Raw genomic sequence first — 17,718 nt, forward strand, 5'->3', positions numbered from 1 at the left:
ATTCCATGTAAAGGTATAAATCTTGCTGGTGATAAATATTCTATCCTCCCTTATCCTTTAGAAGGACTATATAAAGCATCAGAATTATAGTCAGCTTCAGGTGAAAAACTCTCCACATAACAAGAATTTAAACAAGATAGATATGATTTTTGTCTTTTTGGGTTTGTTGTTGTTGTTGTTTTGCTAGAGGGCATATGTGCTCACCAGAGAGACAGAGAGAGAAAGTGAGAAAGCACCCTCTATGGGGAATGGTCATGCTGCAATGCCGTTTCCTCTACTCCTCCCTTCTTTTGAGGTTTTTGGGTATGACCACAAATACATTCAGCATGTTTCTCAAGCTGCCAGGTCCAGGACTCCAACTGCATGGTTGGCCATATGGGATCCAGCCCTTGTAATCATCAAGCCACAGGCTGGCCCAGATTTTGGTCTTTTTAAAATTAACAACTAATGTCTATTTTTATTTAAAAATTTCAGAAAAGCACAAGAAAACCAAAAGTCAGCCCGATTTCCATCACATACAAGTAATAAGTTGGTGTATTTAGATCGGCACATACAAGTAATAAGTTGGTGTATTTGCTTGCCATTTTGGGGTTTATTTCTTGGTTGTTTCTGTTTTTAATAAAAGTTGTATACATGAGAGGGGGAGGAGTCTTCAAAAAGTTTATAGAAAATATGCTATGAAAAAACTATGCATAGGGCCAGCAGGTGGCATAGTGATTAAGGTTCTGGACTCCCACATGGTTGACCACAGTTTGAGTCCTGGACCAGGTGAATTTGAAACTCATGCTGGATATGTGTGAGTGTTTGCCTAAAATTCCATGAGTAGGATAGAAGAGAAGGGATTGTGGCATCCCCCGAGGGGTGATTTCTCACTGTCTCTCTCTCTCTCTTTCTCTGTCTCTCAGAAGAGCACATGTAGCAAAAATCTTTCTTAGGAAAAAAATATGCATGAATTTTCATTTTTTTGCACCAAAATAAACTTGCATATTAAGTCCATTTTTCCATGAACTTCTTGAAGTTCCCTGTCGTTAAGGTGCACGGTGTTATTCCTTGATATATATATACATAGCGAACTGATTACTACTGTCCAAGTAATTGACACAGTCATCTCTTTACATAGTTACCTTTTGTGTGGTTGTGTGTGTGTGTCTGTGTGTGTGTGTGTGTGTATATGGTGAACAAGTCTCAAGTACACCACACACACTTAACTATAGTCCCCATATTCCTTAACTATAGTCCCTATTCCTCCCACTCCCAGTAACCACCATTCTACTCCTTGCTTCCATAAATTTGATTTTTTTTTAGATTCCACATGTAAGTAAGAACATGAGGTATTTATCCATCTATAATGGACTTATTTCACTTAACATAATATCCTCCTGGTTTACCCATGTCAAAAACAACAGGATCTCCTTTTCAAAGGTCAAATATTCTATTATATATTCATATACCACACTTTTCTCATCTACATATTCGGAGACACACAGATTGATTCCATGTCTTGGCTATTGTGAATAATGCTGTATGAACATGGGAGTGCAAATACCTATTTGACATAGTGATTTCATTTACTTTGAACATATGCCCAGAAGTGGAATTGTAGTTCTATTTTACATTTTTTGAGGACTCTCCATGCTGTTTTCTATAATGGCTATGTAATTTACATTTCCACCATCTTGATTTATTTCTCATAGAAACAAAGTTGGGAAGTAGGCCGTCCTGTGCTGGTACGGTTATTTCAGGAAGTCGTAAAATTCAGAAGCTTCTTTCAGCTCACTTTTCCAGCTTCTCCGTAGTATGGCTCTTATCTTTGTGGTCCATTATGTCCGACTAAGGTCCGGCCATCACACCCATGTTCCAAACAGTAGAAAAAGACAAAAAAAAAAAAAGGCTGAAGACGTTATTAACTATTTTTTTTTTTAGTTTCTGTTTGTTTTTAAGAGTTTTTTTTGCCATAGGGCACATACACTAACCTAAGGGAGAGACAGAGATGATGAGAGGAAAAATGAGAAATCATTCCCCGGGAGGATGGCCACTCTGCAATCCCTTCTTTATTCTCCTCCCAGGACCTTGGGCACTCACGCACACACACACATGCACCCAGCATGATTTTCAAGCCACTGGGTCTGGCACTCAAACCACAGTCAGCCATGTGGGAGTCCAGTGACATAACCACTATGCCATCTGTTGGCCCCAACATTAATGATCTTTTTAAGGAGTAAACTGTACAAAACTCTTCCATTTATATGTCATTGTACAGAACTTGTCATAAGAATATACCTACCTACAAGGGAAGCTGAGAAATGTACTTTTGATTTATTTGGGGCTGTCAGATAAATGGAGTTTTCTTTCTAAAGAAGAAAGGGTGAACAGAGATAAGGGAAGATGACCAGAAGTCATCTTCAGTTAATAAGTACTACAGTTAATAAGTACAAAGTTATAAAGTTCTTTTATTTTTAAGAATTATTATTTGGCAATTATTATTTATCTTTTAATCCAACCAGAGAAAGACAGAGAGAGAAGGGAGAGAAACCATGCTGCCAGGTCCAGGACTCAAACCACAGTTGGCCATGTGGCAGTCCAGCACCTCAATCACCATACCGCCTGCCGGCCCCAAGTACAAAGTTCTTACTTGGAAGGAAAACAAAATCGCTTATGCAAAATATAATTTAAGACATACGTGTGCTTACATATATACTTTTTAAATATGAAAAACTATGTAATGTATAACACTTACTATTTTTGCCCTAGCTTTAGTCCATGAAAATGTCTATATAATTAGTGAATTAACTATTTTCCAGTGTTTGGGGCATCACTGTAATTGCATCAGACAACAAAGGAAGGAGACAGATACTCCACACTTCGTGTATCAGCATGCATAGCAATAAGTGATCACATGCATATATGTGTATAAATGGAGACTCTTGTTTTGATACCAGCCGGGCTAGTGCTAGGATCATCGTGATCCACTGGTTTGTGGATAGATATTCTTTATTCTGAGTCTGTTTATGTCTGTGTGTGTGTCTGAAGGAACAGTGAGCACTTGCTGTGAGTTCTATTCTTATAACGCTTCCTGCTATATAAGATTAGGAAGCAGTTCTGAAGAATACATATAAAAGACAACACTCTTTAAATGAGATCTGTGGATGACACCTTTCTATATTATGGTTCCTTTCTGTGTACTCTATTTTACAGGTGCATAGTATACACATACCAGATTTATCCCTTATTTCCTGTGATACTGGTATCACCTTCCCCCCCTCCATGTAATAATGTACTATTTAATTTTGAAACTGTATGGGGGGATCTTCAAAAAGTTCAGGAAAATACGTATTATGGAAAAAAACTATATAGATTTCAAACAATTTTGCATCACAGGAGACTTGGAGTCTAATTTCATTTTTCTACAACCTTCTTGAAGTGCTCTTGTATCAGTCTTTCTTCCTCATTTTTTACCTACCCCGTGTACATTCCTATACTGTATCTGCTCATGTTACCCCTAATGAAACAAAACAAATGTTTCATACTATAAATCTGGGGTTTGGAGTGGCCTAGGGGATCAGGTGTTAGGAACACCCAAAAAGTGACTTCTAGGAAATGAGGGCTAATTAACCCCCTGCCAGATGCTATCTATAATCAGTGCTTTACAAAGGGCTATCTTTAATTCCCCACTTACCCTACAATGTAAGTATATGCTATTATTGACAGTCCTGTTCTTATAGAGGTGGAAACTAAGGTTTGTCTGTTGGGACCAGACAATGGAGCAGCAGTAAAGCACATGCTGTGTGATGCAATCCCACATGAGAGGAAAGTTTCCAGGTCACATCTGGAGACTCCTTGAGTGCCATGGGACACACAAGTGCCCATGATCCAAGGCTAGCTGAGAGCTGGGGATGGATTGTGGCATAAGACACTGTTGACTTTGTTGTGTGCCCATCTTGCTCTGTCTCTCAAGGAATAAATCTTCTTTTAAAAAAGAATGATTTATTTTTAAATTTTATTTACTCATTCTTTTTCTTTTTCTTTTTTTATTTTAAATTTTGATGAGAGAGAGAGAGAAAGTGAGAAAGCAAGCCACCAGGTCCAGAACTTGAGCTGTGGTAGGCCATGTGGGAGTGTACAGAGCCTTAACCACCTAGCCACCTGCTGGTCTTGGAATAAATAATTTTTTTTTTAAAAAAGGTATGGGTACATGAAAGTAACTTTAGCTAGAAAAAGTGTGATGTCAAAGGCAGATGGTCTGCCACCAAAGTTTATGCCTATTTATTCATTTATTTATTACATTACTAGAGGCTGATTATATTCACCAGAGAGATAGGGAGATAGAGAGGGAAAGGAGAGAAGGAGAAAGCACCTCTAATAGGCCACGGTTATGCCACAATTCCTTCTTCACTTCTCCATTCTCTTGGGATTTGGGTACATACACACAGATGTACTCAGTATGTTTTTCAAGTCACAGGGGCCAGGATATGGACCATGGTTGGCCACATGGGGTCCAGATCTTTAACCACTAGATTATGGGGCCAGTCCAGCCAATGCTTTGAATCATTAAGCCGTGCTGTCTCATCATGGTCTTTACGACGCCCATGATCCCCATGGAACTGGTATGTTGATCTGAGTCTTTGTGGAGCACCACTTTATACATGTGCTCTGTTCAAGACATACTCCTTCCCTGGGAAAACCTACAATCTAATTAGAAATGTAATATAATGATACAAAATGACTCAAATCACAAATACCTTACCCACAAGAACACACTGATGTCCAAGCTGATGTGGCTTCTTGACTGAAGAATTAAGACCCTGAGTGTTTTACTTTGTGGCTGCTGACATTTTTAAAAAAATTCATTATAGAGCATGTGCATATATGCAAGAGAGCAAAGAGAGAGATAAAGAGAGAAAAGCTCCCTCCACAGGGCTCTGCCACACTTCAATCCCCTTCCTCCTGTCCTCCAGCCTGCCAAGATTCTGGGCATATGCACACATGCCCAGCATGTTTTCAGAAAGACCGGGCCAGGGACTCCAACCACTGCGGCATGTGGCTTCCATTCCACAGTCCAGTATGCTACTGACTGCCCCACACAGGCTGGGCCCCAACATACTTTAGAAAACCACATTGCCTCACTATGACTGACATACTATTTTGAGGCAAAGGTTTCTCTTCAGACAAACATTGTGTTGCCATGAATTAACCAGCACCCATTTTCGTATGCACTGGCTCATTTCCGTTCTCCCCCCCAACCCCAGTCATTTATTTGCAGTCACGTTCGCATATTCTGGGCATTGAAAGTTGGTTCAGTTAACAAGGAAGAAGGAAACTGATAAAGATATTGTTAATGGATCTCTTTGTGCATCAAAAGAACTCCCATCTCCCCTCCCACATGCTGTCCTGAATTCCCCTTTTCCTCCTTCTCTAAGTTTTACTTTTTTCTCAGAATGTCTGTGTGTGCCATATGACAGTGATTTTCTGTGGTAATTGCTTTATTCTTCACTAAGAGCCTTTACAATAGCGAACTCCTACAATACTTATGTGTAAATTAGGGCTGTTCCAAGGCACAAATCGAAACCTGCACGTTATCTTATTTGACAATTTTTAAAATGCCCCTTGAATATGGTAGAATTTTTGACGGGTGCCAAAAAATAAGATATTGTGTGTGTGTGTGTGTGTGTGTGTGTGTGTGTGTGTGTGTACTGCATCTAAAGTTTCATGCATTTGTGTTTACCATGCAGATCTCTTGAGAGGAAAGATCATTACTTCATTTCAACATAGCTTACCAAGAAAAAGTATGTCTCATTCTGCTTTATACAAAAGTCGGGTGGAATTCTATGTAAATGCAATTTGAACATTAAAGTGCTCTCGGCTGACGAACAGTGCTAAGTGGGCTGGTTGTAGAGGCTGGAGGGTCCTGCATGAAAGAAAAGCAACACACCTTATCCGTGGGGCCCCAGAAGAAATGATCGCGGTAGCAATAGCTTTATTTTGCTCACTTGCAATAGCAACAACAAAATGATGCCACAGACGAAAACTGTCATGTCCCACCCACTCCATCTGTCCTGTGCTGTGCACCCACAGCTCCCCTCATTCTACAAATTAATCTTTCACACATTTTTTAACAAAAAAAGTGTTAATGTTATAAAAGAAAAAAAAACAAGGAAAACAGAAAGGGCTGTGTAGAAAATAAATTAAATTTAAATTTGATGGCAGTTATGACTTTTTTTATTGACTATAAGAGCAAACAGTCACAAAATTTGACGGGTGCCAAAAAATAAGATATTGTGTGTGTGTGTGCGTGTGTACTGCATATAAAGTTTCATGCATTTGTGTTTACCATGCAGATCTCTTGAGAGGAAAGATCATTACTTCATTTCAACATAGCTTACCAAGAAAAAGTATGTCTCATTCTGCTTTATACAAAAGTCGGGTGGAATTCTATGTAAATGCAATTTGAACATTAAAGTGCTCTCGGCTGACGAACAGTGCTAAGTGGGCTGGTTGTAGAGGCTGGAGGGTCCTGCATGAAAGAAAAGCAACACACCTTATCCGTGGGGCCCCAGAAGAAATGATCGCGGTAGCAATAGCTTTATTTTGCTCACTTGCAATAGCAACAACAAAATGATGCCACAGACGAAAACTGTCATGTCCCACCCACTCCATCTGTCCTGTGCTGTGCACCCACAGCTCCCCTCATTCTACAAATTAATCTTTCACACATTTTTTAACAAAAAAAGTGTTAATGTTATAAAAGAAAAAAAAACAAGGAAAACAGAAAGGGCTGTGTAGAAAATAAATTAAATTTAAATTTGATGGCAGTTATGACTTTTTTTATTGACTATAAGAGCAAACAGTCACATCAAATTGGTGCCACTGGCATATAATTAAAACTCCAGGGCACCCTTAATGATCTCTGACAATGATCGCGTGTGTGTGTGTTTTTTTAAATATAGCATGCACATTTTGTCCAATTTGGGCTTTTTTTTTTTTTTCCTGTTGCTTTTGTCCTCCTTTAACAAAAAAAGTGTTAATGTTATAAAAGAAAAAAAAACAAGGAAAACAGAAAGGGCTGTGTAGAAAATAAATTAAATTTAAATTTGATGGCAGTTATGACTTTTTTTATTGACTATAAGAGCAAACAGTCACATCAAATTGGTGCCACTGGCATATAATTAAAACTCCAGGGCACCCTTAATGATCTCTGACAATGATCGCGTGTGTGTGTGTTTTTTTAAATATAGCATGCACATTTTGTCCAATTTGGGCTTTTTTTTTTTTTTTCCTGTTGCTTTTGTCCTCTTTCTGAGTGGATATTATTCATGAACTGAGTCTTTATTATCTATTTGGCCATCTGCATAGCACTGGCCATCATCCCCTGTATTGTAATTTTGAGTGAAAATAAGGGCTATTGGAGATGGCAATACTTAAAATAATAATAATACGTTTTAAGAACACAAAAGTAAAAAGTGTAAGGAAGATCATTTGGGATGGAGGTGAGGTTTGGAGACACATGGCATAGAGGGAGGGGGAAACATACACCATTCTATTTCCTCATTTAGGATAATTCAATCTGGATATTCACTAACATCTACTTGCCTGGATAACAGGCAGCTCTGAAAGTGATGCTTCTTAGTGCTAGAATGCTTTTGGAAGAAAAAAAGTGATCATCTTTGTTTTCTGACTGGGTTCTCTCTTGCTTCAGAAGTCCACCGCATCTCTTAGTGAAGTGGGAGCCTGAAACAGCAGCACAGTCTCCTTTAGCTATCAAGATTTCAGACACTGAGTATTCCTGTGTACAAGGCGTCAGGTACCTTGTTTTTAGTTCAGTGAAGGGAGGTTTTTTTGGTTTTGTTTTTAAAGATAAAATATGAGGACATAGTATTGCCAATTTTAAAAATGATGTATTATAGAGAAAAGTGAAACAACTGAAAAATAGTACAATTGCTATATAATATTTCTACAACTTTGCCTCATTGTATGTGGTCCTCTCCATTCTTATTTTCCCCTCTGTTTTTGATCTTTTCCTTTCCTTCATTCTGAAATTCTCCTAACCAGGGTCCGCTTACTATTTTATTTTCTTCCCACTTGTCAGACCTTCCCACGGCCATGGAAGGCCATCAAAATCAGTTGACTGAAAGAAGAATAAGGATTAGCAAAGAAACACCTTCCTGAAAAGAGTACATAAACAAGGCTGTGATATACTTATGATCTTGGCATTCGTTTAAAATGAAAATGTATAATATTCTATTTGTTTTTCAATGTTCTTTGATTTTTTTTTATTGTAATTGATTACTGTTAAACTTGAGGAATATGTCGTATGCTTTCACACACACACACACACACACACACACACACACTCTCTCTCTCTCTCTCTCTCTACTTGAGCTTACTGCCAAAGCAAGATGAAATCTGTCAATTATCTCATTATTCAGAATGAATGATTTACTTGCATTTAATAGTAGTTTAAAATAACTTTTTAAGAAATTTGTCTTTCCCTCCAAATTGGTTCATGTATGTCTACAGTAACAACCTAAATGCATAAAACTTTCAAATGTGCAGAGTTTCAGCTAATTGTTTTAATATCCATATTGATTTACCTAAAAATAATGAAGATGTACTAAAATCAAGAGATGTTAAATCTAGCCACTTGTAGACTTGCTCATGGTGGGTAAAATTTAGGTCATGTATTTTTATTTATTTTCATAACAATTTAACTTGTTTGGAGAGGGTATGCTGGGCAGTTAGATAGTGATTTAGTTGTTGCTTTTATTTTTAAGACAACTTTAATTACAAATATTACAATAGCCCAGAAATAGTAAACACTTGTATTGAATGGCATGTAATCAACATTTTTAAAATAAATGTTTATATATTAATATTATATGTTATCCCCATGAAATGATGTTATTTTGCACACTCTTTTTAAGCCCTATAGTCCCACTTTCACTAAATTGGTGTGATAATCATTGGTATGTTAACACCTTATTCAGATGGGCATTTAATAATATAGTTTCATTTTAACAGTTCTGATCACTAAAAAAAATTCCTCCCCAAAGTAACAAAATTTATGGCATTCACAATTTAGACTCAAAGTTTTCACTCTTGTAACATAAGGACAAAATGATTGAAAATCATGAAATCAAAAAAATCTTCTTTTAGCAATATGATATGATAGAAACACTCATAACAATATTAAGTGATGCTATACTTGTATGGAAAGGTTTAGGCCACTCTCACATGCCTCAGCCCTTCTCCTGTGTCATCTCTCCAGCCCTTCCAAAGTATTATCTTGTATTAATCATTATCTGAATGCTGTACATTCTCTCTTCACTATAGCTTGCAATTGCTCTGAGTCTAACTAGAAATTCCAAGGCAGGATAATGAACAGGGCCTCTCTTTTCACTCACTCACATTCTGCCGGAGTTTTACAGTTGTTTGGAAAAGGAGGATTGGAGGAATAAAGTACTAATGTACTTAGATAAAGTAGGCTCACTCTTGAATATATCTGTAGCTTTTTTTTTTTAAGTGTCACAGACTGATCATCTCAGAAGCTGTGTGAGAAGAAAGGATCTCAATCAAATTTCTGACCAGATCTCTCCTTATGGCTGTGAGAGTTTAATTTTTCATTTAAACAACTATAAATATAGGCGTAAGGGTTTGAGATGAATTATGTAAGCCCTTTAGCCATAACCATTCCATTTTGCCACCAAATGAGCTGCTGTTCTCACTCTGTTTTATGGGCTCTGCGTAGCCGGTATTATTATATCTGCCAAATAAAACCCAGCAAACCATGCAAATGAAAATATAATCTTTTATCTCTCATAGTCACAAGATGCACCCATATACATAGTTTTATTGATTCCTCTGTACCAGCTTTACCGCTGTTAGGACCCTACTGTCTTAATAGGATCTACAGAACGGGAAAACTTTTCTTGCTTGGAGGCATCTTCATTCATATCCACCGATGGTATGCATATGGCTTTAGTTGAAACCACGACTTGAAAAGTAAGGAATATTTCCTTTCATTATATTTTTAGCTGGTCTATGTGGTTCAGTTGAGATCATGGGCTTTTTCCTTAAAGAAAAAAACCCGATGCACTATATTTTTTCAAAGCATGGCAGATTCTCATCTGTTCAAAAACAATGGAGTTTTTATGTATTTATTTTTATAGTTTCAGAGAGGCCTAAATATCTGAAAAACAATGACTTAATGGTTGATGATGAACTAGTTCTACAACTCGCCTTTCTTAATTTGGAACCTTGCACAAATCGCTTAGCTATTCTAGTTTAAAATTCTTCAAGTAACAAAAATAACAATATATCTTATGCCTCTACGAGATGTCTTGAGGTATAACTCATCTTTAAAATGTCTCAAAGACTAAATGCTCTTTATAAGTGCTAGAGAATTACTATGATTCTACCAAGTGTAAAGCCTGTACTGTCTGGAAATTTCTATGTTGGGTCAGAGTACCCCTCAAAAAGTAAATGGATACTTTTCTGGTAGTTTACATATTAAATTCTGTTTCTCACTGGTCCAAGTTTGAAGGGAATGATTGAACATGTAGAAAGTACTGCTATTTCCCTTAATCTCTGGAAAAATGCAAAGGTATGAGTTATTTCTATTTGTCCCTTCTTTTTTGCTTCCTTCCTTCCCTTTTCCTTTCCATCTCTTGTCTTCCTTCCTTCTTCCCTTCCCCTGCCTCTCTCTTCCCCTTCCTATCTATAAAATATTTCTTGAGTGCTTATTATGTGCTCAGCACCATTCTAGGTGCTAAGGTTGCAGCTCTTAGCAACAGAGAAAAGACTTGATCTTGAGGGAGCTAATATCCTACCAAAGAAGATATGCAACAAAAACAATATTTTAGATCATGGGAATTTTTCTGGTTCACTTATCAAAGGAGTTCAACTCTGTTTCTTTCTAATGCTAATTCATGCATCTTATTATAAGATGTTTTGTACCGAGGCCAATGTGCCTAGTACCAGGCTTTACATGTTAGGGGTTCGTTAACTATTGAATGAATGGATTTAGATCTCAAATGTTATTAGGTAGGTTAACAGATAGTTCATATTCCTCAGGGAAATAGCACTACAACCCCACAATTTCCCCATATGGTAGATCTAAAACTAAGTAATGAGTGTTCTGTGATACTCTGACTCTACATTAAGAAAATCTAGTTTGTATCAAGCAAGCCTTACCAGAAAAACTGACCAAATGAATGAATTAGGTGTATACATACATGTGCACATGTGAACACACACACACACACACACATACACTCACAGGTGCCTTGATGGTGGCAACTTCTTGGAAGAGGTAAACACCAAGTGTATTTTAGTCTTTACTTTGGGGCTATTTCATAAAGCATAACGAAGGACAATTAGCAAAAACATGGTTTGATAAAAAATAGTGGGAGCTCAGCAGAGCCCAGGAGGGAACACTGACATTTCTGCTTTATGCACTTTGCTGTTGCCATCACCTCTATCAGCACCCTTGTTGCTTTCTCAGCCTCTACCACAACCACTTCCCATTGGGATCTTCCCTTGTCTTCACCCCTCACCTATCCTTCATCACCAGCTTCTCACTGTTCATTAAAGCCCCCCTTGTAAAGTTATTGTCTCTCACTTTGCTCTTCTCTGTCATTTGCCTCTGTCTAAAGTGCCATATTGTGCGCATCTTTGTCACACAGTCTCTTGCTCCTCCTGTTCTACCTCAGTGAGCCTGTGTGCTGCCCCTGTCCTATACTCCAAGTGCGAAGGCGAGGCTAGGTATTGAAGGCCAGCTGTTGGTCAGTTGTGTTTGTGGTTTTGTTTTTGACTAACCTATTTTTTCTCTTTGGCCATAATCTTGCTGAACAGCCTCGCTTTTGTAAAAACAACTTCGGAGCAATGGGTTCTCAGAGAAACATGTGCCAATACATTAACAGACAAGATAGGGAACAAAGAGAGCAAGGCCCCAAGGAGGAATTTGAAATCTGTTTTCTCTGAGTTCATATTCAAGAACCACGTTTCCTATTGTCTCCCAAAAAGCCATTACTGCAGTTTCAATTTAAAATGCGTATTTTTACGGAGTTTAATTTAGATACACATTTGCATTGTAAAATGGGTACTTTAAAAATAATCATTTTAGTCTAAAGCATAAATGCTAGTTGTTTGTAAGGGAAGTAACTTCCTGAGTTGCATGTTATCGCTAAGGGCAAAGTAAATTTCTGGAGTGAGATTTAACCTTCTGTCTGCTCTTATTACCGGAATAGTTTGATTTGGGTATGTATCAAAACTTTTGCATTAACATTTATAGAATTTCTTTATAACTAGAGATTTTTATTAAGACAATTTTATGTTATTACGGTAGTTAGAATCGGTATGCACTTGTTAGGCACCAACCGCTGAAAGAAAATGAAAGCTTATTTTTGTCCATTGGGTTCACAATGACATTTATACACGATGGAGTCATAAATGTAAGGGGCAATGGTACTATTTCATGCATTGTTGGCACCTACCACATAGTAGAAATTTTAAAAGAACTATGATAGCGCAGTTCCATATTTCCTCTAAGGTAGTGCAAATTCTCAGTAAGTAATTTCTGGTTGTATCACTTTCTAACAATGTAAAGTCCAAAAAGGTGCTGCGTTCAGGGTCAGAGTAAGCATAAAAATAAGGGACAAGTCTCTCCCCATGTTGGAAGGCAGAGACAATACTTCTGTGTTTTGGTCAGAAGCACAGCACTTGACACACAGTAGGTGCACTGTGTCAACACCTACAGCAATCTCTCTAGCTCTTTTGACTTCACCTTTTCTGCAATCATTTGCATCCCAAATTTCTCAAATTCCAGTTTAGGCAACTTTACATTAGCATTTAAATGTATATACGTTTTATTCTCTCATTTACTATCTACTACTCATTGCTTCTATTTACGATCTATTTTACAGAACTTCAGAACAATCGAAACCCTGCAAAGAATTAATAAAAAGGGGGGAGCATGGATATCAGAGATTCATATTAAATATTTCTCTAACAGAACTTACTCATCTGGAAAAGTCATATGTCTCATTAGACTACTTTAAAATTAAATTTAAAAAATCCACAGATGAAATAAATATATCTTTTAGTTATCCAGATTAATGCAACTTCCAACACAATAGATAAACTCCAGCATCTGGTTTGGGGAAGTACAGTGTGATTTTCAAAGGTGTTAGATTTGTTTATACTAATTTGCTTCATTGAGGATAGTATTTAAATAATTTTGAACTGTTTGAACTCGCAGCAGTGGATGGCAAGAAGACTTTCTGAGTAGCAATGAAGAGAGTCAACCCAGATGTCAAAAGTTGCTTGGGAGTGTATATGGAGTCAATGATGGATGGTTTATAGCACGAAGTTAACTATAAAAAGGATAATTGTTTGCATTTAAAAAAAACCTTTCATATGCCATTAGGTATAATGCATTTTATGGGGGGAAAGGGACAGGAAGAGATTCAGGAGATGGAGACAGAGAGAGAGAGAGAGAGAGAGAGAAAGAAGGGAATCGAGTGGCTATTAAAATATTTCCCTGCTTTCTTCTTAGTTCTCTGAAGTGGTCAGTCTTAGTCCCAACCCTCTCTGAACTATCGGCTTCCTTCAGCCATTTTGCTCTCTGTAAAAGAACTGATTTACAGTAAGCAACTGAAAACTGGCTACACAGGAAAAACAGTTCTGGGAAGACTATCTAAGACTTTTGTCTGCCCTTAACCCTCCACAGGTTTGAATTACTGCTGAAAGCTCATTTTGCTCTCTGTGTAGAGGCATACCTCCAATGCCCTGTGCAAATCTTCTAAGGACCTTTCCTCCAGAGGTTATGAAAATAGCACTTCTGTCTTCAAGGCTGAGAATCAGGCTGAATGATCTCCTATTTATGGCTTATCATAATTTAGAAAGCTAATAAGTAGACTCAAGTATCACAGAATTTGTAACCCAGAGAATGATTTAATATGTAATGTACTTTGCAGAATTATACACATTATACATATAAATTTTGCTGTAGCAAATATGCTCAGACCAATTAGTGGCATGGTGCTGAAGGTGCCTGGATTCTATATGGTTGACAGTATGGTTTGAGTCCTAGACCTAGTGGCTTGAAATACCCTCTGGGTTAAAAAAAAAAAAAAGAAAAGAAAAGAAAAGAAAAGAAAAGAAAAGAAAAATACACTGGGTGGATGTGCATGTATGTCCAAAAACCCAAGGGGAGAATGGAGGAGAAGGGATTGCAGCGTGAACATGTACCCATAGCCCCTAGGGGTGCTTTCTCTCTCTCTCTTTGTCTCACTCTTATAGCAAATTAAGTATATATATATATATATGTACTCCCTGTTCTTTTCATTACTGGGATGTGTGTTCTTCTATAGTTTGTTCTTTTACTTTTTCATTAAGTCTCAGCTGTTTGTGTGTTTCCTGCTCCCTTTAGACCATATCAACCTGTTCTTTTCTAAAAGCCAGAAGAGGACAGATACAGAGAGAGGAAATCTAAGTAAGTCAGTAGGGTTTCATGTGTGTATGACACTGATGTAAGTGGACTTAATAAAAGCTGAGCAAACTTCATTTTAGTGTGTTTTTTCTCCCTGGGTTCGAAATCAGGTTAACCTCTACTTAGAGTTTGTTGCATCTTTTAATTATTATAACTACTACATCTCGGAATATCTGGTCTTTTATTAGTTTACCTCCTTAATGTTTTGAAGAAAAAAATTCCAATTACAGACAAAGTTAACACATTTATAAAAAGTCAATGTTCAAAAATTAATTTCATAGATAACTTTTTCAAGGTGCCCTGTTGTACAAAGTCTAATAAAAGGACTGATGTTTTTGAGAGATTTAACCTCTGGTTTACATTGAAAAGTTAGATATTCATTGTATGGAGTTGCTTATCAAATTAAATTTTATTTGGTTTATCAACATTTTATACAGTTAAACAGTTATTGGTTGAAATACATATACTATTAAAACATAAAACTCATTCCCTGGCAAGAAATCTACCATCAAAGGTTAATTTTTAATTTCAAGATTCCCATAAAGGTACAGATTATTTGTAATGGTATAGGGCTGGGATTCATCCAGAGGGAAAGCAATGGTATGTCTCTCCACTCACTTAGAATCTGTACTTTTTGAGCTTTTATTTTTCCACTGTAGAAGAAAGAAAAAATAAATTAGATTATTGGTTCCCTAAAAAAAAAAAAAAAAAAAAAAAAGAAAAAGAAAAAGAAAAAGAAAAATGAAAAATTAAATTATTGGTCCCCAAAAAAAAAAAAAAAAAAGAAAAAGAAAAAGAAAAAGAAAAATGAACTCTGTCAACCAACTTTGTCTCATGGCAATTTGCTAATAACAACATTGCTAATATGTTGTATAGTGGTAAACAGACTCTACTTTGAGGAGCTTACTTCAGGGGGTATTTAGAGTCTCACCTTCCATGGTTCCAGTGGGTACTAAATGAAAATAATAATCATTCTATATTGTAACACCTGTGATATCAATCTTTTTTGTTTACAATTTGCAGGGTGACGACTTTCCAAAGAGGATTGAAAGTATTATTTGTATAATAAAAGTATAAGACAGTTTAAAATAAAGTCAGAGAGTTAAAAAATTGTTTTAAAAAAATAAGGCAGATAAAATACAGTCGCACCAGGGACCAGGGATAAAAACAGATGCAGCAACCAAGAGGTGACAAGAATTGCTTCTTTAAATATGTTTTAATCCATGTTTTGTGGCCTCACTACTCAGCTCTCGAAAGGGATTCTAACAACTTATAGAAGAGAAGAACAATGGTCACAACCCTGATGTATGTCCTCCCCTGCACATTTCTGAGACTGGTATTCCACTAGTTGGTACAGTCTGTAAAACCTTTAGTTTGAGCTGCAGCTTCATGCTCCAGGTGCCATAGAGCTGAATGTCTTTCTAGGCTTTTTGTCGATAATACGAATGCTTTCATTTTCTTCTTGATTTATTGTTTAATATGACACTATCAATTACTTCATGTCTATTCATCTGGAGATGTTACTTTCCTTAATTTTTAGGAGGTAACAGCTTTGAGAATGCAAACATTTCTTTTTCTTTGACTTGTTGATGAAATATATACTCCTTTTTAGTTTTCTTCTTCCCTTAGTGTTTCATCTATAAATTTTCCTAACTTGAAACAGGGCAGACTGAAATTGGGCCTTTTACCGAAGACTGGAAAGTCCTGAATTCATCAAAACCATGGATACCTCAATACAAGTCACAGAATAAAAAACTTTTACTCATCATAGGATACTTGGCCTGAGTCATCAGTCAGGAGGACATTAGTTGAGGAAGGAGTAGAGAACATCACTACTGTTTCTAACAGGATATTCCAATGTTATTTTAGTTTCAGGAATTGTCTATGCTCCTGTTTTTACTTCATTAGCAATTCAATATGTATGGTTTGCCCACACAATACTTTCAACTTACTTTACCCATTTAACCTGGAACAAAGTGAAAGCACATTTGGCCCAGTTGAAAAGGTCTCCTGGCAAGTTGGTTAGCAACAGGCTTGCCAGTCCGGGTTTGGTTAGCAAAGAATAAACACATTTCATTAGACAATTGCTAGTGTACCGACTTCCTCACTAGGCAGTTTTGTATTTTATTTTTTGAATCTTTTTTCCCCCACCTGTTACTCAACTTTTGCCTTATAATTCTTGCCTCAACAAGATTTCCACTTTCTTGAGGGCAGAAATTTCTACATTTCTCCGTGGCGGTAGCAGTGATTAACAGTTCAATCGCAAAGAACGAGTACAGAACCAAGTAAAGTTGATTTGAAGGGAGGGAAAAGCAGCGAATCTTCCCTCTGTAGTTTACAGTTGCGGTTGGATACGTACCAATTAAGGAATCAGGCTAAAACACCTACAAGTACCAATTTTACTGTAATGCTCTAAAATTTGGTCACTAAGGAATGTCTTTACTCGTAGCAGTGCATGGGTACACCGGACGTGAGGGTTCTGCTGGAAACGCAGGCACTCCTTTCTGCCTGTAACACGACGACGTTACGAGCGACGCCCAGAAACTGCCCTGCGCTGCTCGCGTCCTCAGTGCCCCGATGTGCACCTGGACCCGGACGCCGCAGGAAGGAACAAGGACGTTCCTTAGTCCTACTGCCCTAAGCGCCAGCAGGCGAGGACCTGGGCGTTGTCACACACAGCAAGAGGTAGCAGAAGGAGCCACCTAATGCCGGACTCGGTCATCAGTGTCCCCGGGTGCCTTGTCTCCCGAGGGTACCTGCGTAACTTGGCGCGCCCAAGCCCTATTGCGTTTAAAAGTGTATTTATGGTTGTCACGGGGTACACCGAAAAGCTTGCACCGCACCCCCAGAGTGCGCGGGGCCTCCAAGCCTGGAAACAAGCCCCTCCCAGCGCAGCTGTCGCCGCCGCCTGCGGGCTCCTTTCACTTTCTCACGGCCAAGTCACCCAGAGGGGCGCCGCTGCCGCCACCAGCGCAGCGCCCGAGGACTCCGCCCAGCACCGCTTCGCTACCGGGCCCTGCCCGCTGGGCCCCGCCCATCCCAAAAATTACTGCCTGCGATTGGCACGCGCGGGCGGCAGCTCCAGTTCGCCTCTTCCATTGGTTGAGCCTGTCTGTCTGTCCGAGGATAGCCCACCACTCCCTCCGCCCTCCTGAAAAGCGGCCCTCTTATTGGAGGAGCCTGCCGACCGGAGGCGGGCGGGGAGCGCCGGTCCAGCCGCCTTGCGTACATCG

The sequence above is a fragment of the Tupaia chinensis genome, unplaced genomic scaffold (genome assembly GCF_000334495.1).
Source record: "Tupaia chinensis unplaced genomic scaffold, TupChi_1.0 Scaffold000532_1, whole genome shotgun sequence".
Lineage (NCBI taxonomy): Eukaryota > Metazoa > Chordata > Mammalia > Scandentia > Tupaiidae > Tupaia > Tupaia belangeri.